The 26,503-nt window shown below is 40.0% G+C and overlaps 1 pseudogene; it reads right to left on the minus strand.

Moving 5' to 3' along the window:
• On the minus strand, positions 1-25,849 carry LOC133769741 (glyceraldehyde-3-phosphate dehydrogenase-like; annotated as a pseudogene).
• Between the last annotated feature and the right edge of the window lie 654 nt (positions 25,850-26,503).

Genomic DNA, 26,503 nt, shown 5'->3' on the forward strand with positions numbered 1-26,503 from the left:
TTAATCCTTGGAGGCCATGTGGACCATGAGGTCCACCACCCTGTTGCTGTAGCCAAATTCATTGTCGTACCAGGAAATGAGCTTCACAAAGTGGACATTGAGGGCAATGCCAGCCCCAGCATCGACTGTTGAAGTCACAGGAGACGACCTGGTCCTCGGTGTAGCGCAGGATGCCCTTCAGGGGGCCCTCGGACGCTGGTTCACCACCTTCTTGATGTCGTCATACTTAGCAGCTTTCTCCAGACGGCAGGTCAGGTCCACGACCGACACGTTGGGGGTGGGCACACGGAAGGCCGTGCCAGGGAGTTTCCTGTTCAGCTCGGGGATGACCTTGCCCACGGCCTTGGCAGCGCCAGTGGAGGCGGGGATGATGTTCTGGGCGGCCCCGCGGCGGTCACACCACAGCCTCCCAGAGGGCCTGGCCACGGTCTTCTGGGTGGCGGTGGTGGCGTGCACTGTGGTCATGAGCCCCTCCGCCATGCCAAAGTGGTCGTGGACGACCTTGGCCAGGGGGGCTCAGCAGTTGGTGGTGCGGGACGCGTTGCTGACGATCTTGAAGGAGTTGTCTTACTTCTCGTGGTTCACGAACATGGGGGCGTCCGCGGAGGCCACGGAGATGATGACCCTTTTGGCTCCAGCCTTCAAATGAGCCTGCAGCGGAGCAGTTGGTTCTAAGCTCGCTCAGCTGCCTGCCTCCTCCCCCACATCCCAGGGTCAGCGCCCCCGACCCCAGCCCACTCACCCGGCCTTCCCCATGGTGGTGAAGACGCCAGTGGACTCCACACGTACTCGGCACCAGCATGACCCCCCTGTGTCGGCGGGATCTCGCTGGGGAAGATGGTGATGGCCTTCCGGTGGATGACTGGCTCCCCGCTCTCAGCCTTGCCCGCGCCGTGGAACTTGCCGTGGGTGGAATCACACTGGAACCTGTGGACCAGGGAGTGGAGGTCGATGAATGGGTCGTTGATGGCGACAACATCCACTTTGCCAGAGTTAAAAGCAGCCCTGGTGGCCGGCGCCGCGGCTCAACAGGCTAATCCTCCACCTGTGGCGCCGGCACCCCAGGTTCTAGTCCCGGTCGGGGCGCCAGATTCTGTCCCGGTTGCCCCTCTTCCAGGCCAGCTCTCTGCTGTGGCCAGGGAGTGCAGTGGAGGATGGCCCAAGTGCTTGGCCCTGCACCCCATGGGAGACCAGGAGAAGCACCTGGCTCCTGCCTTCGGATCAGCGCGGTGCGCCGGCTGCAGCGGCCATTGGAGGGTGAACCAGCGGCAAAGGAAGACCTTTCTCTCTTCTCTCTCTCTCTCACTATCCACTCTGCCTGTCAAAAAAAAAAAAAAAAAAAAAAAAAAAAAAAAAAACAGCAGCCCTGGTGAGCAGGCGCCCAGCGTGGCCAGATCCGTTCACTCGTGTCTCGGCCGCGCTCGCACTGCACCAGAAGCGGCTGCCTGTGGAGCCGGGCGGGGCGACCGAATCTGCTGTGAGCCGCTGACATTCGTGCAGCTTTACTTCTCCTGTGTTAATGGTGAGAGCTCTGTCTGCTTCCTTCTGGCCTTTCAGTTCTTCACTTCCGGTTTGTGCAATGATACTGTCATTCAACTTTCCCTTCTCTTTGTTTCCTCTCTGGAAATGGGAACCAGCATGATTTTATAAAATTAATTTTAACTGCCGTTGAACGGCTACATCCGAGTAAACTCAGTGGATGTAAACTTCTGTGATGATGGCCGCCATATATGGACGGCTCGGATGCTACATTACAGACTATCCGAGGCATTTCACATGGGTGTTTAGAGTCAATGAGGTGAATATTTGGAACAAACTCTGAAAACATGATAAAAATGGAGGAGCCGACTCTCAAGATTTCCCACATTATTTATAAACATTTTAAATAATGCCAAAAACTGCTAGTTTCTTGTTTGTTTTTTTGTTTTCTAACTTGTGTGACCTTCCTCCTATTTGATGCTATTCAGATTGTTGTCAGCTGCAATGCAAGCAAGACGTCAGCACATTTAAGTTCTAGAAGTAACCTGATAGAGCTGTTTCATGTTTGATGCTTAGGAACACATTCTTAAAAAAATATATAAAATGTGTGGGATTCATTTCTGAACTGTAAGACTATTGAGCCACTTTTTACTAAATAAAATACTTAGATAGTCATACCATACTTTTTTTAAAAAGACCATTTTTATATTTTAAAAATTATAAATCAGGTCTGCTTAGAACACACAAACAAGAGAGTGAATTAAAATTGTTTTTACAGAGGCTTACTTATTAACCTTGGAATAAGTTCTATCAATCGAACACAAATGGGTCAGGGAGGAAACAGTTAATAGCACTGTCATGTCCATAATTGTGAAAGGTTTCTGTGCTCTGAAAACTACTTTCTTAATTATTTTAGGTGAACATTTATGTCCTTAGCAGGAGGAGAGATGGGGACATGTGTAATCTGAAACCCCAGATATGGTGTCGGCCCTGAACTGAGATAACATTAAAGATTTTATTGCTGATACATTATAAATTATTTCTATTACTGTGGTCCTGTGGGTATTGCATTGTCAGTGCACTTTGCGTATTACCTCACTTAATGTTATTAACACACTTTGGGGTATAAAATTACCGTTCTATCATGGAAACCTTAAACACTTACATCCAAAGTACTGAATCAAGTTATTATCTTTACTGACCAGACCCGTTTTATTGTCGCTTTATCAGTCATAAAATCTGAGATTCAATTTGATTTAACTATTAAGTAAAGCTAGATCTCCCTGCATTTAAACCCAGCTGTAATATTAATATATTAATATATAAGATGACTTCATTTTATTAAAGGTGAGGTAACTTCAAAAGCCTCTTTTAACGTCTCTGTGCTGGTGAGCAATTTAACCTGACCTGTTTGCACTTCTATTTCACCAGCATCGACAAAAATTGAAGCTCATCTTCTTGGAGGGAGCTGAGCACTAACTCTAAACTGCTTCTGGCCTGTATTAAATGCCTGAAACACGTTAATTTGCACAAAGTAGCATCGCTTATCAAAGTGTCAGGAGGTAGTGTTCAATTTTAACACAAAAGCACTAAGAACTCACTATGGTGATGAAACGTGGTCCATGGTTAAGAGACCTGGAGTATAAGCCACTGAGCACATCACCTCAATGGCTTCTAAATGCAAGAATGGGGCTTAGATCCAAAGTCAAGGGATCATTCAGAAAATAGGAAACTGCAGATAAAAACACAGATTGTGTGCAAGTTTAATGTAGAATCCCTGTCTGGTCTTAGCTCAGGGTCTATTGATTAGGAAGAAAATTGTTGCTAGTTGATTTGATTGCCAACGATAATGCATATCTTGTTATGTTAAATGCCATCTTGATATGGGTCAAGCAAACCTTTTCCTATAATTTTCAAAATATGCCACATTCGATGTTTGTTAAAGGACAGAGCTTTGACCTTGACAAAATGCATTTCTCCTGTTAAAAACAGAGTCTCCACTGCTGGGATATCATGATGAGTTCATGCTGCAATGCTGTGGCTCCGGAGAGGCAGGATGGAGTAGGGGTTTTGGTCGGCCAAATGACTAGTATTTTGACCTTTAATTTCAGTACCTGTGAAGAAGAAATAACACCTCCCAGGGCCTCCGAGGCCTTTCATTATGAAAGTGTCTGGCACATAGAAGGTGCTCAGTAAGCAATCATGCAATCATTTTCTCTATTCCTGTAGCATGAAATAGGGCCCTTAGAAGACAACTGCCATTACACTCCGCACCCGGAATCATCAACACACAGACAGACAGCCAAAAACAGGGGCTGTCCAAGGCACAGTGTAGTGCATGCAAAACAATAGTATTACTCCACAACCAGAAAAGCCTTGTGTCCAGCACCAAAAAGCTGCAGTTTTTTCTGTTTTCTTCTCTCCCTCCTCTCTCTCTCTCTCTCTCTCTCTCTCTCTCTCTCTCTCTCTCTCTCTCTCTTTTACAGAAGTAACCCTCCAGTGGAGAAATTCTCATCTTATATGAACTAAAGATATTTAGTTAATGCAGAATCTGCAGGAATGCAGGAAAAAGCTTGACACTTATCTCAAAAGTCTCAGCCAGGAACAACAATCCTCATTCTGTAGAAGAGGAAAGTAAATAATCCATGGAAAATTGAAGAAAGCGTGATGCCAGCCATATCAAGCAGCTTAACATGTGGGTAACACTTTGTGAAAAATAACTTAGAAGAGGAGATGAGCCTCCTTGGAGACAGAGCGATAAAGCTAAAACAGGCGTCAGAGATCGCCAAACTCAACAGCAGCCTTCCTAGGCAAGATAATGGGGAGTTAGCAAGGTTCAGGAACGTGCCGAAGTCATACAGCCATTTGCTGGGAGGGCTGAATGCAGCACCCGGGCTCCTGACCCTCAGCATAGCATCTTCCCTCTGAACTGTAAATCAATGGCACCTTTCTTCAGAGATTCAGGCTTCTGCTTTTATGCTCATTAACTGCAATAAACATTGATTTATTCCCTGCTGGTTACATACAGAAGCCTCTGGGGAGGCCTCGGTAACCAAGACTTGCTCTCTACCTGTTTGGTGGGAAAGGACAGGCAACAACAGTAGGTTCTTTACCTTTGTGCATTTTCCGTTTTGTGTGAGAGAATGTGTGACTGTGTGTATATATGCGTGTATGTATGATTTTCGGCAGCAAATTCATTCCTGAATGTTGCATTCATGCTGGTTGGTCTGGGTTGGACATCCTTATCCCATTGTTCATCTCAGGAATTGGCAAGGCCCTTTCAGTGCAAGGAATGCTTTCTTGTTCCGTGTACTACACCACGTATCTCTACTCAATTGCCTTTACTTGTGTAAAGAGAAGAGTGACTTCTAAGTATATTGTCCATAGTTCTTAGATTTTCTTCTTTTTAAATCTCTTTGTTCTTTTTTGTGCTGTGTTCTGGTAGAAAATCCTCAGAATAAACTTTGAACTCATTAACTTCTCTTCAGCTATGTTCTTTTCCCACTTACCCTATTCATTTGCTGTTTTATTTTATCTATTTATTTAAGACATCAGGATGGTTGCTCTTGTGCAGTTACCATTTTTATATTATTCTAAGAATGCTAATTGAATATTCATTAGTTTATACAAGTAAGGTTAGCCTAAAATGGTAAAAGTAATATTTATATTCTTCCAAATTATCATGATTGATTATATTATTTTTAAGTCTTTTTGGCTTTTCTAGCTCTGTTTTCTTGTGGTTTCTTCCCTTATATTTTGTTGCACCTCTTTGGGTGAATCTGTCCTTTATAAAGCTTCAGAACAAGTAAAATAACCCAAGAAGAATAGCTTCTTTTTCTATCCACTACACCTTGTTCCATCCCTCCTCCAGCTCTAAGTAATCACTTTCTTTCCTTTTCTCTGATTTTGATATCTCCTTCATTTGTGTGTATGATTATTCCTTAGGTTCTAAAATGTCTAATATGTACCATGTAAATACTATAAGCATGTTTCTCCAATTTGCTTTTTGTACTTAACAAAATATGCTGAAGATAAACTGTGTAAGAATTTGAAGATATTTCTCATTCCTTATTATAGCTGCACAGTATCCCACCATATGGATATATCATAACTTAGGATTCAATCAATCTCCTGGGACAAATCCCCCAGTGATTTATCCTTTATGAACCAAGCTCATGAACATCACCTGGTTGATATTAGCTGCTCAATAAATACTTGGCAAACAGATGAAGAAACCCTACTGGGAACCTTTATCAGAATTTAAGAGGAAATGAATGGAAATACATATAAAAGGCTTAAAGCAACCACTAGACTATAATGAATACTCTATAGAAAATGATTTTTGATATTACTCTTGCGTTACTTTTAAATCTATAATCCTGCATAGCAATAGAGGACCTGTAGTAATTGGATCAGCATGATTTATGTATTAATTTGATTATTTTGCCATCCTTAGAGAATTTCATGGTCAGCTGGACAAGAGATCACTCCCCCAGCACAACACACAATTTATTTGGAAAAGGTGATCAGCTCTAAGAGATCTTTGAACTCTTTCTCTCCTGGGGATAATTTTATCTTTCTGTGAGAGCTGGTGAGTAAATAAAAGACTATACAAAATGTCACCCACATGCACAACACCCAGATACTGAGAGCTTTTTGAGGGAAATGGCACACTACTACCCTGAAGTGTGTGTGGCACGTAATTGAACTGAAAAAGAGAAATTTAGAAACCACACAACGTCCCATTTCCCCTTCCTCCAGCCCCTAACAACCATCTTACTTTATTTCTGCATGTTTGACCGTGTTATGTACCTCACTGAGGTGGTGTCAGGCAGTCTGTCTTTCTGTGACTGGTTTCTGTCACTCCCTTCCTCCAGGTTCCCCATGCTGTCACATAGTTATGCAACATGGATAAATTCCAGATCTGCTATACAACATTGCACCTATACTTAACAGTACTATATCATCAATGCAAAGATTTAGTAAGACACTCATATTAAATGTTGTGACAATAAGAAAAAATCAGGACAAGTCTATGCAGCTGTATACCTCTTGGAAAGATACTGTATGAACAGCCAACTTTTAAAAATATAATACAGGGCCGACGCTGTGGCGTAGCAGGTTAATGCCCTGGCCTGAAGTGCCGGCATCCATATGGGCACTGGTTCGAGACCCGGCTGCTCCGCTTCCTGTCCAGCTCTCTGCTATGGCCTGGGAAAGCAGTAGAAGATGCTCCAAGTCCTTGAGCCCCTGCACCCGCGTGGGAGACACAGGGGAAGCTCCTGGCTCCTGGCTTTGCATTGGCACAGCTCTGGCCGTTGTGGCCAATTGGGGAGTGAACCTTCAGATGAAGGACTTTATCTCCGTCTCTCTCTGCCTCTCCTCTGTGTAACTCTGACTTTCAAGTAAAAATAAATAAATCTTTAAAATATATAATACAAACAATGAAACATGAATAGTGACAGGTATTGAAGAATAATAAGAAATCATTATTGATTTCCTTGAGCACCGTAATAATAGTGTGTTTACATTTTTTGAGGGATCTTTATCTTTTAAAAAGGCACACTAAAACTTATTTAAAATATATTTATTGATAAATAGAGTCAATTATTTCGTAAGGTGATGGCTGGGCTTGTTTCCAATTCTCATATTCACCCATGGTCTTTCAGGCTAGCTTATAGCTTTATTGGAGTTGATGTCCCTAATATTTTCAACCAGATTGAAAAAAGGGAAGAGATGGCCAGTTCTGAGAGTCCTCCCAGACCATCCACCAGTTTTTAAGCTGGTAATGTGCTGCTTCCAAAAACTCATCAAATATTTGCTAAATAACTTGTGAGTTCAATTGGTTTCTGAAGAGTCACATATCATTAGAAACTGATATATAATCCAACTTTACAGCATGATAGCTCCACATCTAATATTCTCCAGCTCCTTTCTGAATGAGTTTTTGGTATCTTCTCTTTCTTGGTGATTTTGGTTTAAAGTTTTCTATGGTAAACCAGATTGAACTGGTGATGTTAATTCTATATGTGGGCATGAGATGATGTGAACTACTGATAGTAGTCGAATCAAGGACTAACACCATCAATTAGAAGACTTGAGTTCTAAGAATCTTCTAGGATTTAACTATATTTCTTTTTTTTAATTTTTATTTTTTGACAGGCAGAGTGGACAGTGAGAGAGAGAGACAGAGAGAAAGGTCTTCCTTTTGCCGTTGGTTCACCCTCCAATGGCCACCGCGGCTGGTGCGCTGCGGCCGGCGCACCACGCTGATCCGATGGCAGGAGCCAGGTGCTTCTCTTGGTCTCCCATGGGGTGCAGGGCCCAAGGACTTGGGCCATCCTCCACTGCACTCCCTGGCCATAGCAGAGAGCTGGCCTGGAAGAGGGGCAGCCGGGACAGAACCGGCGCCCTGACCGGGACTAGAACCCGGTGTGCCGGCGCCGCAAGGCGGAGGATTAGCCTAGTGAGCTGCGGCGCCAGCCTTAACTATATTTCTTAGTCACAATAACCATATCTGCAGTCTTCACAATTGGCAAGTCTTTTTACTTCCATTTCTGTGACATTATCCAGTCTTTTTCTATCTGAATTATATGATCACATACATACCTCACCTTCTAAGCTACCTGTAAACACTTGTGAAAACTAACAACAAAGACAAGTAACTCCTGTACTCCAATTTTCACCCATCTATGTGTACAATATTTAAAAAGTCTGTGATCTTTGTAACCCATATTATCATTTTTAAAAAGAAGAATTTAGGATGACAGTATGGTGTAGCAGGTCAAGCTGCCTCCAATTATTCAGGTATCTCTGATGGGTGCCAGTTTGTGTCTTTGTTGCTCCAATTTTGACCCAGCTCCATGATAACAGCCTGAGAAAAGCAGCAGAAGTGACCCAATTGCTTGGGCCCTTGTCAGTTAACCATATGGGAGGAGCTCCTGGATCTTGGCTTCATCCTGGCTCAGCCTTGGCTGTTGCAGCCAATTGGTGAGTGAACCAACGGACTGAAGGTTTCTCTCTCTCTCTCTCTCTCTCTCTCCCCCCCCCCCACTCTGTATCTCCCTCTGTTTCTGCAACTCTGTCTTTCAAATAAATACATAAATCGGAAGAAGAAGGAGAAGAACAAGAAGAAGAAGATGGCAGAGGAGGAGGAGGGAAAGAAGAAGGAGGAAAAGAAGAAGAAGAAAGAGGAGAAGGAAGGGAGGAGGAGGAGAACAACTTGACTGCTGTTTGTTGGATGCGATGACAGCCACACGCAACCATTCTCCTCTTTCTTACTATGGCAGATATTACCAATCAATCCACATACTCTTCCCATCAGACTTTACCTGCAACATAGACATACAGGTGGTCACCCCTAATTTTAGAATAAATTTATGTCCCAGGTTGATGGAACAACCACTGTCTGAAGCATTCAGTCCATGACAGAGAAAACCACCCTGCTTTGATTAATATTTTATCAGCCATAGCAAGTTACAGAGCCACCTCTAAACTTTGTGTGAGAGAAAGACAGAATGTAAGACATGACATTCCATTTCTGCAGAACTTCACATTCTACAGATGCAGTTTATTTACATACACTCTTTCTCCAAACTACCTGATTCTGGAAAACAGGAAAATAATATTGTCTTCTCTATTTTACAGATGGGAAAACTTGAGACTGGGAGACATAGCTGACTATCACAAACTAGTAAAGAATGGACCTGGAACCCACACTAGGTCCAATAGCACTCAAATTGCAGTATGTGTTTCTCTTACCTCTAAATCAACTCTACTGTCTTAAAAATGGGTTGGATAAAATGAAATTGGTAATAGAATAATAAGTAATGGGTAATAATAATAGAAGGATGTGGGATAATAGCATCTATTTACCTCTAGTAACTAGATACTTTGAATCAATTTTTATTCTTTTTTAATTAATTAATTTATTTGAAAGGTAGAGTTACAGAGAGGCAGAGGCAGAGATAGTCTTCTATCTTCTCGTTCACGCCCCTGACTGCCACTATGGCTGGAGTTGCACTGGTCTGAAGCCAAGAGCCAGGAGCTTCTTCCTGATCTCCCATGAGTGTGCAGATGCCAAAGAACTTGGGCCATCTTCTACTGTTTTCCCAGGCCATAACAGAGAGCTGTACCGGAAGTGGATTAGCCAGCAAACCGGTCCCCATGTGGGAGATGCTGGCACTGCAGGCAGTGGCTTTACCCATTCTACCACAGCACTGGCCCCGATTATTATTCTTGGTAGTAATCTACTTGGTAAGAAAATATAGAAGTGAACTTGCAACAGAGATAGAATGATAGACATAGTTAAAGATACACACATATTATGAATAAATAACAGAATAGTGTTACAGAAAGAAAGCTATGATTGTTAGGAAATACTATAGATTAGGAAATACTATAGATGTGCTTTGTCATAACAAATGAAGGTTCATTTCTCAATCACAATCTACCAGTCAGCTTGGGGAAAGCCATGTTTCCATAAAAGACTCATGGGTATAAGATTTGCTCTGAAGATGTAAGGACTTTAAATATCTAAATGCTTTGAAACAGAAAGGGAACCCTGCAAACTACACAGAAAACATTTTTAAATGAGTAGGGTAAAGACTGAGAAGCTCAAAGCAACATGAAAGATTATGGCCACAGGGAAATGTAGGAGAGACAGCGTGGGATGCACTTGTACAGAGTCTTCTCTCATCTTTCAGAACAAGTGTGTGTTGAGCATTTAGTGTCACCGAGACACCAGAGGACATAGGAACAAGCAAAAGATGCTGCTCTTGTTCCTATTGAGAAGACAACCTGGTCACAAAAAGACATCAAGTATGAAATCTATCATGTAGCTTTCTAAGTACTTTATTTGGAGCTTTACCTTAGTTGATTTGTTCAGCTGAAGGACAAAACAGATCAGGTCACAGAGAAACTGAAGCAGGAATATTTGAGGAGCATTTGCAAAGCCCAGGGGGAGATTCATATTACTGTAAGATAGGCTAAGATGCCCATCTATAGATTGGGAAATACAGTGTGTGATTTGGGGATTTAAAAAAAATCTCAGACAAAAGGAATAAATCTATGAATTAATTAAAGTAGCAATTTGCACTGTAATTTTATTGGCCTAGATGAAGAACCAAGGGCCAAGGGTGAAAAGAAAATTATTATACTTAAAATTTGAATCAAACTGAAAGAATAAGTAATAATAGAACATTCATTGAATGAGTTCATTCTCTCAGAAAAGACTTTTTCCAAGACTTCTGGTTGACTTAACACCAATATCAAGGGCCATGAGATTTTTTTTTCTTTTCTTTTCTTTTCTTTTTTTTTTTTTGACAGGCAGAGTAGATAGTGAGAAAGAGAGAAACAGAGAGAAAGGTCTTCCTTTTTTGCCGTTGGTTTACCCTCCAAAGGCCTCTGCGGCCTGCACATTGCGCTGATCCGAAACCAGGAGCCAGGTGCTTCTCCTGGTCTCCCATGAGGGTGCAGGGCCCAAGGACTTGGGCCATCCTCCACTGCCTTCCCGGGCCATAGCAGAGAGAGGGGCAACCGGGATAGAATCCGGTGCCCCAACCAGAACTAGAACCCAGTGTGCCAGCGCCGCAAGGCAGAGGATTAGCCTGTTGAGCCACGGCGCCGTCCCAGGGTCCATGAGATTTAACTCTTGAGTTTTATCTGGTCTCTGAGTGGCTCATTATTGTAGGGTGTCCCTGTATGCATGCACTTTGTGCTGAGAGACTTGAACTTCATTTTACTTTACCTTTTTTAAAAATTTATTGCACTCAATTACACTGGGGAAACCGAAAGGAGGAGATCCAATCCCGTGGTTTTCAAAATGCAACCAAGGTTGACTTTTGAATTTTCTTTGTCCTATAAGCCTTTTCTGACTCAGAGCAATTTTAACAAGTTTTGGATAAAACATCCCTGAGCTATCAACCATGCATAGACTTCATAGAGAAAATGGTACCGTTTTCAGAACGCTGTTAGATTAACAGTGTTGACAGAGACTCTGCGTAACAGCCCTAGTGGTAGGAGGAGTACATTAGAATAACCAGTCCTGCACTGGCACACACACAAAACCCCCTTAGCAACAGAGATGACAGCTTGGTAACAGCAGCTGCTGCTTAATTGAAAACATTAGAAAAATATTACATTATATCTGTGTTCCCTGTTTTTGTGTTTATTTTCATCAAACGTGAGAAAATAATCCAGGAAAAAAAACACAAAAGAAACAGGGAGCAAAAGTTCAAGACTAACATTGGTAGTGGATGAACTGTTACTCAAGATTTGACTTCCATGGGTTCCATCCCACTTTTCAAGTGAATGAAAGTCATATTTCATGTAACAGAGGCCATAAATTCCTTCTGTGATATTGTTTAGTTGCTGGTCAGCTCTTTAAGTTTGAACTTGAGGGAGAAATGATATGTACTCTCACATATGTGTCATTATGTACATCTGTATTTGTGTGATGGTGAGGTGGTGTGCAGGTTTTATAATGCCTGTACCTATACATAGGCAAAGTTGAGCTCCAATATCATACTAATATGATGTTAAAAATGCATGTTTTAGAATCACAGGAGCCCAGCACGGGAGTTTCACCCACTCACACCAAATCAAACACCAATGAAGAGAGCACAATTAAAAGAGAGTAATTAAGAAAAGAGTAGTATAAACATGGGTTTATGTAAGTAGGACCAATTAAGCAATGAATGAGCATGGATACACATATGTCTCAAAAGAGGAAGCAAGAAAGGACTTGGTACTCCAGTCATTAAGATCAAATGTCCAAACTTTACATTGCTGACTTAGAAAGCCAGATAAGCAACATATGATTTGTATTCTTGGGCAAGGATGTTCCTTTTTCCTAAAGTCATGCCAGAGATAATAGTCTTAATGAAATTCATGGGCCCCAAACATTAATTGGCATGCAGTCAGGATCCATCTGGCCATTGGAAACCAAACATCTCCATATGCAAATGAGATTTCCAAATGCAGGCAATGCATTAAAGGTTCCTTTGCAAACTAAAAATCAAATGTTCTATTTGATAGCACCGGACTCACAAAAGAAACATACTGCAAACTCATGGGTCCAGATTCTGTGCCTTACAATTAGAGCTGCTTTTTCTTTTTTGCAATAGAATTTATGTTCATTTCAAGAACTATCCCATGGAGGAAAATGCTATTCTTCCGAGCTTCTTGAGGTCAAGAACTATTTCTTATTTATTCTATGAACATGTTGGACACAGTGAAATGTCTTTCATGTAGTAAGACACTGTACAAGTAAACAATGGGCATGAAATAGAAGTGAAATTGACATGCTTTTGAATCACAAAATTGAGGCTAGCCTTCTGGCGCAGTAAGTTAATCTCTGCCTGTGACACTGGCATCCCATATTGGAGCACTGGTTGGAATTCTGGCTGCTCTGCTTCCAATCCAACTCCTTGCTGATGGGCCTGGGAAGGCAGGAGATGATGGCCCAAGTAGTTGGGCCCCTGCCATCCATGTGCGAGATATGGGTGGAGTTTGAGAATCCTGACTTCATCCTGAACCTAGCTTTGTTATGGCCATTTGGGGGGTAAACTAGAGATGGAAGCGCTCTCTCTCTCTCTCTCTCTCTCCCCGTGTGTGTGTGTCCTTCTTCCTGTCTGTATGTCTTTTTTTCCCATAAACACAGGAATCTTTAAAAAATACATGAAATAGAATGATAGCTAAGACCTTTTCTGATTAATCGGGAATCACATTCAGTTTTTAAAATAGGTTCGTATATTTCTTTACTCAGCTAATATCTAATAAGGACCTACTCTAGGTCAAACAAAGTGCTAGACATTGGATTGACATTTTTGTCACAATGCTTACATTGTTCTCTTAGAAAACAAGGATGGAGGGGCTGGTGCTGCGGCATAGAGGATAAAGCTGCCTGCAGTGCCAGCTTCCCATAGGGTTGCCAGATTGAGACCCTGATGCTCCACTTCCAATCCAGCTCTCTGCTATGGCCTAGGAAAGCAGTAGAGGATGGATGGCCCAAGTCTTTGGGCCCCTGCACCCAAGTGGGAGACCCATGAGAAGCTCCTGGCTTCTGGCTTTAGATCTGCACAGCTCCAGCAGTTGTGGCCATCTGGGCAGTGAGCCAGCGGATGGTAGACTTCTCTCGCTCTCTGCCTCTGCCTCTCTGTAACTCTGCCTTTCACTTAAATAAACAGATCTTTTTAAAAAAGAACAAGGATGGAAAAAATATTCTCCCTATATCAGTGATTTCCGTAGCTCAACATACTTGTCAATGAACAAATTATGTTTTTGTCAAATGTTTTAGGGAAAGCTAATGGCAAACACTTCAAAGGAAAGATGTATCATAGTATATTTGAGGGTTAGTATTTTTTCCAAATTAACACTGCCTTTACTTCTTGAGTCTGTGATTAAATATAGACCAAAGGGACCTTTTGATGTTCACTAGAAACCCATGCAAAATTGTCACACGTCTGACCCATGTAAATAATATGAGAACTCTTGGTTTAGTGATAGCGTCTGCAGGGTAGATGTGCAATAACTTGCTAATGTGTTGATAGCCCTTTTCCTAAGAATCAAGATTGACACATGGATCTTAAGGAGGTGCTTTTTATATAAGAAGCTACTAGATTAGAAAGAAATGTTTTCCTCCTCATTTGATTTTTCAGATTGAAACAAAATGCCTAAGTTTTTAAAAAGTATATTAAGTAACATCCAAGAGAACTAACAAAATTACCAAATGACTAATTAGAACCCACTAATAAAGGCACTTGATCAGTATGTATGAAGTAAATGACAATTCAAAGATATAGTCAAGTAATATTTAATACTAACTCATTGTTTGTAGAACTTAATCATGGAGTTGAAATATGCACTTTTATAAAGATTACAAAGATTATCACTAGCAAATTTCAGAAATAAAATACAGACATGAATCTGCAAAGTAAAATAAAAAGATCTCTTTAATGTGGTTTTACTGATTTTTTTCAGATTTTCATTTCTTTATTTTAATTGAAAGGGATACAGAGAGCGATCCCCCAGTAACTGGTTCATTTGTCAAATACTCACAACAGTCGGGATGGAGGCGGGCCAAAGCCAAGAGCCAGGAGTTCAATGCAAGTGTCCCATGTGGTGACACAGACCCAACCGTGTGAGTCAGCAGGAGCAGCCTCAGAAAGTCTCAGTTTGATGCAAAGCAAAGACTTCAGGTGTGTATTAGGTTTCCAAGTATTGGAATTCTGCATATTTTGTACTGTTCTGCAATAGCACAGTAATGAAGGCCAGTTTCCTGGCAGAAACTAAAAAAATAAACTGTCCTGAGAAATGTGAGGGCAGCCCTGTGGTCAGAACAAGGGCAAGTGCCAGCACCGGTCAGGGAGACAGTCACACCTTTCACCTGGAGGAACGTTGCGTAAAGTCTCGTGAGTCTAAACATCTGCAAACCAGGAAACACACCATTTACTTTGTATTCACAGCGATTGTGAACAACACGTAAGATAAATTCAGAGATAGCTACCATTGTTTGGTGACTGTTGTATGATCAAAACTTCAAACTATGCTGCTGAATAGAACTGAGTAGTTAGGAGTCACATTTTTGCTGTATCTGGAATGGATGGAATTAATGGAAAAGAAATTAACTTTTAACATGAAAATTTTAATTAACTATGATAAAACATCCCCATGATCGATGAAATATGAGAAACTAATTAAATTGTGAGAAACTTTCTTCTTCACTAATGGTCATAATTTTTATTTATATAGCTGTGCTAAATTAATTTCTGAGATCAAATGGAAAACTCCTTAAGTTCCTATGAATTGATCAATCTCAATACATCATTGTCAATATATGCAAGATATAACTAAAATATAGTATATCCTGTAATATAAATAAATAATCATACTGAAGACAATTTATGAAGTTTTATTAAAAAGTTTTTTAAAAAGTTTTAAAATCTCGATTGTAATAATCATATAAAATTAATATAAGTCATATGTTAATCACATTATGTAATGTACTAAAATTCTTATGTAATACGCAGAAAAAAGAATAGTGTATTATCATATTCCATCACATTGATCATATTTTTTGTCATAGCTTTGCAATGAAAATCATAAATGGTAAGAAACTATGTCAGTCCTTGGAGCAAAAGTGTGTTTTTGTCTTTATAATAAACTTTTCTCATTTTCATATAATCTGGAGAGACAATTTATTCATTTAATGCTATGTTTAAAATAATTTTCAGGATGGATTGAAATGTTACAAAATTTTGCAGCAAAAATCAAGTTGTTAAAGGTTTTATATGCTTAGTTATATTATTTATGGGCATTAAAAATCTATCAAGTTTTACAGAAAATTAGGATTTTTCTTAATACTACTGATTAAAATTTCTCCTATGCACATATATGTAAAAATAATCCTACATTAAAATATTAAACTTCCTTTTGATAAATTATGCATGGAAATATGACCAGATACATTAGAAACCGAGAGTGTTTGATTATCCTGTAATCTCTACATATTCATTTCTAATAAGGGTAATTCCATTTCATGTAGCGATGCTTTCCAGGTGGAGATTTGAGTTTGATATCTCTGTGCTTATTCTAATCCCAACGTTTATGTGCAAGCATATTGATTTGTTTGTGTGCTGGCAGTATTGACTGCTTCGGGGGGTTCTTACATCAATCCTAAAAAAATACAGGCTATGGAAATGATAATGAATGTGGTTACCAACGTTTTCATCAGGACATGCTGTTTCCATTTCAGTTTGAGGCTAGGGCCAAAGGGGTGATTTAAAAGACAATATCCATTCCTGTAAACATGTTCACATTGTGGGCTCTCTGCTGGAGATGTTTGAGGATTATGTGTTAAGAAGAGGCTAAATTCATTTAAAAAGCTTTGACTAACTTCTGGCTATTTACTATTCACTATGATTTTGCTAAGTTGAATGAAAGTATTTTTGTGGAATAGTGTCATAACATCTCTGACTAATTCGCTGTCTTTTGCATCTTGGAGCTATGACTCAGGCCCTGTGCAAGGAAGCACGGGGAGAGAAGGAAGCTGGAAGGTCATAGCAGGGGATGTGGAACAGGGAGAAGAGTTTGAGAGAAGGCGTAGGTGTCAGGAGGGCAATGTGCCCCTTTGCTAATCACCTATCACAAGCAATGAACTTCTTCGGGCTAGGAACCAGCCAGGTGCATTTCAAAGAGAAGTGTTAGAGAGAGGAAGTGTCACTCAAGGTAGATATTCATGAAAGATGACATTTTGCAAATATCTCAATCTTGGACAAGCCTGTGCCAGTGACATAGAGGAGTGCAGCAAAATTGGAAGAGTCAGCAGCCAACATTTATTTCATCAGGACCTGTCCAATCTCCCCTGATGGTTTGATAGTCTGGGGAGTGCAGGCAACAGTGGGGCTCATTCTGGTGGCTACTCTCAGCCAGTTTGTCCCAAGTGTTCTAATAAATATGTAGAGGATGAAAAGAATTTAGAAAAGCTCCATTTGCAGAAATAGTGCACGATTGGATTACCTTTCCAGCTACACCATAGAGAAGGCTTAGTAATTACAGAAATATTGATTGCCACCCCGCCTGTTGACAGTGAGAGGGGCAGAGTGCCTTGCCAGTGTGGAGACCATCAGCCTGGTACAAGCATCCTTTTGGTCCAGAGGACTAAAGAACTGATCCAGTTAGATGCTTTTCCCCTGAACAGCTGCCCCATAATTCCTGTTATCCTGACTGTAGAGGGCTTTGTGAGACATCGAAGTGTATATTTCTTCCCCCAGGGAAGAAATACTAGATGTTGGCCTGAACAAATGCTAAAACAAGTACCATGAGGGAATTTCCCATAGAATTTCCATCAAGTCGGCAGACAGCACAGATGTGGGAAAGAAGCAGGTTTGGGGGAAGGGAGTCCGATTTTGACAACACAGTGTATCAGAGGTTCCTGCTGCCTGGTCAACTCAGTCAGCCAAGGAGTTTGGTTTGGAATTCCAACATTAAACTCAGGAGCTTTTCCTGTCTGTCTCTCATCTGCAATCTCTCTGCCCTCCTCACTCCTCCCCCCCCCCCCAAAAAAAAAAAAAAAAAAAAACTGAGAGCAAGAGATTTTTTGTTAAAATCTTGATTTTAAGCTATCATGAAGGAAAATAACAGACTGGACACATTGAGAATAGGGTATGTTTGATCACAACTTGGAAGAACCGGGAAGTTGCTGCCATTTCCAAGAGGCATTGACCCCTGTTCTAATTACCCCAGAAGTCAGGGCTCGAGATCTGATGTCCTTTGCCATCATGTCTGTGCCATTTGCCATCCACACTCCATTCTGTTTCGCTCATGTCTGTTTCCTGTGTGCCTTTTTTTAAGTATTCGAGTTTTGGCCACTGAAAAAAGCACATTAAGTCTACCATTTGGGTTGGTCGGAATCACTTAGCTTCCTGGTCTTTCAAGTAAGAGCAAGCCTCATTGGATTCATATGGTTGCCCCTGAGGATTAGGTTCACTGACGGAGAAAGGCTCAGGAAGATGCTGGACACATGCTGTACTTTAGGTCATGCGAGTTTCATTCAATCTTCCTCTCTGATCCTCTAAGGAAGAGCCATCACACGATCTCATTTTGAGGGATGGATGTGGATAAATAGCGCTATTTACGGAGATGTGGCATTTCAAGATCTCTAAGTATTTTGGTGGATATTCAGTCATAGCTTTTTCCACCACTATACACTGCGCTACAGCAGTGGTTCTCAGACGTGAGCACCTGTCGGAATCACCTGGAGGCCTTATTACAACCAGAAAACTTCCTCCAGCACCAATGCAATAAACACAATGTGGGATCTTGAGAAAATACCTATCAAATGGGTATTTAAGGTGGTCAGTGCCATTGCTAAAAAATAAATACTATGATTTTCAGTTTCAAGCAATTTAACATTTCATTAGTAAACGCAAACTCTCTTATGATATGCAAGTTTATAGTCAACACAAATTTCTAAATTACCCTCATAAGCCATAAGCAGGTATAGTTGTTAACATAATTTCTTTGCAGCACTCCTACCTCCTTCCAATAATCATTTTAACTCTTTAAACCTAATTTATTAAATAAAAAATTAAATAGTACTACATACATTAAAACATTAAGGAAAGTCTAAATGGAAAAATATCTGTGACTCTTTAATAGGCATTCCTTTACTTTTCACTATAATGCTCTTATTACTCATATTTGTTTTGTATATAGGTTTGGAATCTAAAATTTGTTCCCTATAATGTATCTTTTTTAAAAAAATAGTTCTTCTGAGGTAACACCAAACTTGCTTGAAATGAAAAGTGGAATGAGTTTAGACATAAGTGCACACCACTAAAAACATTGCCACAACTAATAATTGAACTTGTCTTTCATTTTGTTCATTTTTTTCTATTGTTCTTCTGTTCTATTTCATTAGTTTTCACTCTTAGTCATATTGTTTTCATTCTTATTCTTTTAAGTTTCATTTGCTCCTCTTTTTGTAGTTTTTTAAAGTTAAAGGTGATAATATCATAATAAATGATAAGGAGAAATTCTAATTTATATAAATGTGTTGTTTAATTCCAAAACATTTGGAGATTTTTAGTATTTCCTGCTACTGATATCTCATTTAATTTTAGTGTCTGCAGATTACATAGTTGGAAAGACATGAGTTCTTTCAAATCTAAGACTTTTATTATGGCCTAGAATATGATCTATTTTGGTGAATGTTTACATGAATGTTCATTCTGCTGTTGTTGGGTAGTATGTTTTGTAGATATAAAGTCCAACTGGTAGCATAGATCAAATGTTCTATACTATAGCTCAGGTTTTACCTATTTGTTCTGTAGATTGTTGATAGTATATATTGACACTTCATGAAATAAGTTTAAATCTTTCTACCTTTCTAAAAATCTATCATTTTTCTTTATGTAATTCTAAGATGTATTATTAGACATACAATAATTTAGCATTATTATGCCCCCTTATAAATTGATGGGTTTATCATATGAATTCACCTTTTTATGGCTGGAAAAATTCTTTGCACTTCAATCCACTCTTTCTGTTATTAATATAAACATTCTAGCTTTTACAATCGCACAACACACTTTTAAGCAGCTTTATTGAAACATAATTTGCAAACTATAAAATGTGTCATCCTACAGTGTATCATTCACTGGTTTCTAACTCATACTTGTGTTGCCTTCACTACATCTGATTTTAGAATATTTTTATCACCCAAAAAGAAGCTATCATACATTAGCAGTCACTCCCTGATCTTCCTCCCTCCAGCCTCTGACCACCATTAACCTCCCAAGGAGAACATTGGTCATTGTTCACTCTGGTCTTCACTCAAGCTTTGCATGTGTGCTAATCGGTACCCCAGCTGAACACTCAGGGGAGCCTCTGATAGAGTAAAGGAAAAGCTTCACCTGTCATAATAGTGCTAGCTGAACCCAGTTTGTAATTTCTCACCACCTGAGGAGACTGACAAGTGTGTCTCATCCCTCCTGAATGTATCTTGCTCATTTCAACCACTCAGGACAAATGCCCCTCAAAAATGTTCAGACCATATTTGAAATAAATTCAGATAAAAAATTAATGCATAGTAAGAGAAACAGAAAGAACAATTGTACCCAATAGAGATGATTTCAACAAATTTTAGAGATATTGATTCAAATAATTAGTACTTTTTCAAACACAAAAGCATGACTTGCATATCCATTTTCCACAACTGTTTGCTACTAACATCCCCATTCTGTCTTTGAAATGTTTAGAGAGGTGTAGGGGATTTGTTGCTGGACAAATAATATACTTTTGCCTCACCCTTACCCTGCCTCTTTCCTGGTGATGGTGACTCCATCCCATAGAAAGTCACAGAATTGAAGTCAGACCCACTGATATTTTTATTAGTTTTTAATTACTATAAAGAAAATAACTGAGGCAAACCACCTATGAAAGAAAGACAGGATTGTTCAGCTTATGACTTTGGAGGTTCAATTCAACAGTGAGAGGCACCATTGATTTGCCGTTTGGTAGGGAATGACAGATGGCATTGGAAGAATATGTGCAGGGGAAGTATCATACTGTGAGCTAGGAAACAGAGACAGCAGCTGGGACCAACTCAGGCTTTGATAACCACTCTCCAGGACTACTTTCTGAGAGCACACTCACAATGACCTAAGTACCTGCTAATACATTGACCCTCTAAAACCCACTATTGGTTATTTCCCATCATCTTGATTCAATTAGCTTATGGCTTTGGGGTATAAACACCTGCATGAGTTCAGAGGCCCAGTCATATTTAAACTATAGACATTGTGATGGTACCCTTAACTCAAGGTAGGCTGTCACTCCTTATTCATCCAATTCTATGTCTAATTACAGTCTTTGCATCACTTAATGATGAAATAAGTCATTAAACAATTTCATGACTGTGCTGGTGCTGTGGCTTACTGTATACGTAGGGTTCATAATATAACTTACATGTTCCAGGCTACATAGCTGTAACAAAATAGTACAGGGAACTGCAACATAGTGACAAGAATTTGTATATCTAAATATATATATACATATATGTATATAGAAAAGCTGCAGCAAAAATTCAATATAAAATACAGTGCACGTGTAGATAGCATTTACATCAATGGAGTTTGCAGAACTGGAATTTTCTCTGGGGGGCCAGCAAGTGTGTGGTAGGTAAATGTGGAAGCCTAGGACATTGCTGTACTACTATAGACCTCACAAACTCTATATAACTAAACTACACTACATTTATTTTAAAAACTTTCTGGGGCCGGCGTTGTGGAGCAATGGGTTAATAAACTACCACCTGTGACACTGACATCCTATGTGTGCACCATTCAAGTCCAGGCTGCTCCACTTCTGATCCAGCTCCCAGCTAATGTAACTGGAAAGGCAGCAGAAGATGACCCAAGTTCTTGGGATCCTGGCACCCATGTGGGAGACCCAGATAGAGTTCCTGGCTCCCAGCTCCAGCCTGGCCTAGTTCTGACAGTCACAGCCATTTGGGGAGCAAATCAGCAGATGGGAAACCACTCTCTGTGTCCCTCCCTCTCTCTATATAATTCTGCCTTTCAAATAAATAAATAAATGCATCTTTTAAAAAAAGATTCAATAAACAGTCAATAAATAGTTTCGATGAAAGTCAGAGTTACACACAGAGAGAAGGAGAGGCAGAGAGAGAGGTCTTCCATCTGATGGTTCACTCCCCAGTTGGCCACAACGGATGGAGCTGCGCAGATCTGAAGCCAGGAGCCAGGAGTTTTCTACGGGTCATCCCACATGGGTACAGGGGCCCAAGGACTTGGGTCATCTTCTGCTGCCTTTCTCACTTGGGGGACCCAGAGGAAGCTTCTGGATCCTGGCTTTGGATCAGCACAGTTCTGGTCACTGCGGCCATTAGGGGAATGCACCAGCGGATGGAAGACTTCTCTCTCTCTCTCTCTCTCTCTCTCTGACACTTTCAAATAAATAAATAAATCTTTGAAAAGAAGATTTCTTTCTCTAATATTGGATTAATCTTGGTTAATAGTAACACTTTTACTTTATAATTTTTTTAACTTTTTGAGTAAGTGGTAATTAATAGCTTAAACTCAAAGACATCATGCAGCTGTGAAAAATATTTGCTTTCTTTATATCCTCATTGTACAAGTTCTTTTCTGCTTTCTTTTACTCTTCAAATGTTTTTATTAAAAGCTAAGACACACACACACATTATAAATATCACTGTCTTTCAACTCCAGTTTTTGCCCCACTGAGATGACTTCAGGGACAAAAATACACATGGAGCTGTCATCTCCTCCGATGACACCGTCTTCTAGATACCCTCTGAATGACTTGGCTGAGGCTGTTCTGCTGTTAACTTTGTTTTTTATAAGTAGAAGGGATCGCTTTGAAATAGTGAGAAACCTATAGAATAATAAATACAAAAACCAGTAATATAGTTATTTATTAGTATTATCAAGTATCATGTACTGTACATAAGTGTACATGGGCTATAATCTTATGTGACTGACAGCATGGTAGGTTTTTTTACACCAACATCACCACAAACACATGAAAAATGCCTTGGGCTGTGAGATTGTAATGGCTACTGTGTCACTATGTAAGAGGAATTATCCAATCCATTATAATCTTCTGCAACTTCTGTTGTATATGCAGTTTGTTATTGATCAAAGCATCATTTATGGCACATAACTATGTATCATTCTACATATAAATGTCCACAAGATTTCATTAAGTCCTTGCTATTAAATAACACCTGGGTGTTGTCCTCTTATTTTATCCTGGGTTTTTTTTTTGAAACACACTCAAGCTCCTGGACTAAAATTTTCTTGAAGAATGCAATGGGAGGTACCCCTTGCCTGTCTCCAATCAATAAATCTATGAACAATTCATTGTCAACAGTCTGTCACAATCAATGCATCTGCACATTGGTCAAGAATTCAACAAAATTCAAGTTTTTTGTAGCAAAAGCCTTTCTATCACAATTTACCGCCTCTGGACACTATAACAGCCCATAATCAGATATTTCCCATGGTGTCATGGAAGGCTTGGTTTACCTGTAAGCTCTATGCACACATCAAACACTTTGGTAGACCTCACCATTGTACTTCCAACTCAGGTTCATCTTTAGTTCCTAATTTCATTTCAGGAATCCTTTTAGACTCATTTGATGCTGAGCTTTAAAAAAAAGAGTATGCTTTCATGTAAACATATGATAGATTGATCACTTGCATGTGGGATAATGTTATCATTCTACATTTTATGAAAAGTATTAAATGTTGATACATTTAAGAAACTAAAATACACGTTAATACCAAGAAGTCACCTAACATAAACACCCATTTTCAGCTATTGACATTTTCTCATGCGTTAATGAAATTCAAACTATTCTGTGAATATCAGATAAGGTACCTAAGATGCATGTGAATAGTGGTGCCACTTTTGTTGTATTAATATGTCACAGACCTTTAAAAGCTAAGCAACTTTCATTGCATTAGTTGTAATCTGTGTTCTTTTAAAGAGATTATAATTATTAGCATGAAAACTCAGGCAAGATACAAAATTATATTGGTTCTTGGATTCAGCTGCTTAATAAATCTTTGAGACAGAAGAGACTTTAACTATATTTTCAGAAGCTCATATTTTCCAAAGATAAAAATGAGATCCAAATATGTTGAGGAACTTGTCCAGACCATAAAAGCAGTTTCTGTTATAGCTGGTTGTGTTTGAGTCCCAAGAGATTAAAATGCAAGAGGATATGCAAAGTCAGAGTAAAATTTCAACCAGGTATTTCAAAGTGATCATAAATAATAAAACAAAAATAAAGACTATAATAGTTATTGTATATTGTTCATAAATATGTTAAACTAAAAAGTAACTTTAAGTGATAATCATAAATTTTCCTCTAAAGAATATAACATTTTTAAATTGTATTCATTTATCTGAAAGGCATAGTGTCTGAGAAAGAGAAAGAGAGAGAGAGGTTGAGAAATGTGTTCCATCTGCTGGCTCATTTCTCAAATCACCACCAATAGCCAGATCTGGGCCGGGCCAAAGCCAGGAGCAAGAAACTCCATCCTGGTCCCCGACATGGGTGGCAGGGACCCAAGTATTTGGGCCATCATCTGCTGCCCACCCCGTGCCTTGACAGGGAGTTGGATCAGAAACAGAGTTACCAGTACTCTACCAGCACTCCGATGTGGGATGCTGGCATCACAGGCTGCAGCATAAACTGCTATGCCACAAAACCTGCCCAAAGAATATAACACTCTCAAATTAAATCAATCAGATCCTTACAAATTAAATGAATCATTGGAAGTGGAGAGTCGTGGGGACTACCGTATCCCACACGATTGAATTCATCCTTTAAAGAGGGCACACACTCTAAGATATGGCATACCCCACAAAATTGTTCTCATCAGAAACCCAAGCATGCAAAATAAACATTTGGGACCACAATACGTGTGCCATGTTCCATCTTGCTTCTTTTAGTTAGTGTTTTATATGATTAGTTAGTGCTTTATATGATTAACCACAAAAACGTTTGTTATTTTTGAGGGAGTTCAGCTAGTTTGAAAACTGAGCTGAATTGCTTGGGTCCACCCAGGAAGCGGAACACAGCAGGCTTCCAGAGTGCTTACTGGTTGACTACACTGCACCCAAAGTCAATTAACAGTAGAGGTTATAGGCATTCTTACATGAATCCAGGGTTATCTCTCCTGTGTATACTGGAACTTTTAGGAGTATCATGTCAAGTTAAGGAAACAAATTATCACAGAAAATTTAAAGCTTAGTTTCAAAATACAAACCTAATGCATTCTCTTTGAAGGAGAAATAAAAGGATAATTTTTAAAATTATGCTTCATTCTAGTGCTCAAAGCTAGATGCTTATTGTGTACTTCCACCCATACATACTGTTTTCAAAAAGCAGTATATCTTATACTCTTTACATATTATTTGAATTTTGCTTCACTCATGCTTACAGAGAACATAAGCACATTTAAGAATTATTGAAGAAATTTTGTCAACATTATTAGTGTCTTCATTCTCCAGGTCAATTAGTTCAAAGTCTCTGTAATATTTTTGAGATGACTTCCATATTTCATGAAAATAAAAGATTAGTATTTTCACAAAAATTCTGTACTCGTAATTCTTTTCTGAAGATTGTATCCAGGAAGCAGAACTACTAAATCAAATAAGATGAATATTCTAAGATTTTACTCTAAGACTCTATTTTGCCAAATGTCTTCACACAAAAAAAATGTTGAATAGCTATCAGTGACACCTAAGAAAGCTGCCTCATTGCAGGTTGTCCAAATCAAGGACTTTTCCATTTAGTTGTCATCTTAATGCAACAATTCTGTTTTTATTCAGATTTTTTACCCTGAGATTGAATTCTGAATTATTGTGTTTCTTATTAACACACATTACTAATCCACAATTACTGCTTCTCAGGGAGGCAGTTTCTTTGGGAAATTACACCACTCCATGGCGCCCCTTGCTCGGCACCAGTAAATACAACTTTCAGTTGAGTAAGTCCTGCTTGAGGCTGATGATCGGCAACAACACCCTGGGTGTATTGACCCGATATGCTTGCTAACAGAATTGGTGAAGCCAGATGGGACGGTCCATAGCCTAGGATCAGGGTACCTGAGAACAAGGATAAAACAGCCTGCAGCAGTGGCTCACCCAGGACGTACACAGTCCTGGGAAATGGTTGCACCATCCTGTCAATCAGAATGGGATGTTTTCTGGCAGTCCTGAGTTGCTGAATGAGAGACCCAAGTGGTGATATGGACACCTGGACCCCTGTCCAGCACCGCACACAGTCGAGGAGTGAGTAATTTGGGATCCCCATTCTAATAGGTGTATAAGAGTTGAAAAATGTGAAAACCAAAACAGGAAATGCAGTATCAGGGAAGAAATGGAAACTAGAAAAGGAACATCCAGGGCTGGTGCAGGCGTAGCAGGTAAATCTGCCGCCTGCAGCACCAGCATCCCATATGGGTGCAGGTTCTAGTCCCGGCTGCTCCACTTCCAATCCAGCTCTCTGCTATGGCCTGGGAAAGCAGAAGAAGATGGCCCAAGTCCTTGGGCCCCTGAGCCCAGAGGAGAGACCCAGAAAAAGCTCCTGGTTGCTGGCTTCAGATCAGCCCAGCTCTGGCCATTGTGAGCATCTGGGGAGTAAACCAGTGGATGGAAGACCTCTTTGTCTCTCTCTGCCTCTGGCTCTCTGTAACTCTGCCTTCAGCCTCCAATGTCACCTAGGAATACGAAGCACTGCAGAAAGAGCCTTCAGAGAATTCTCAAGTCCCAGTGTCTGGGTTACTTGATCCAGTTCCTCACCATCTCACAGGTTTGGTACTATTTTATTCAGTTTCAGATCTCTCTACGTGGAACGGGAAAAATACTAGGGAGTTTCATGTTTTAGAACCAACAAAAATTGTAATGCCATAGATCGTCTCTCCATTGCTTTCTGGTGTGACGTCCAGATTTCACTCTCCTTTGTTCA

Source organism: Lepus europaeus, chromosome 11, assembly GCF_033115175.1.
Source record: "Lepus europaeus isolate LE1 chromosome 11, mLepTim1.pri, whole genome shotgun sequence".
Classification (NCBI taxonomy): domain Eukaryota; kingdom Metazoa; phylum Chordata; class Mammalia; order Lagomorpha; family Leporidae; genus Lepus; species Lepus europaeus.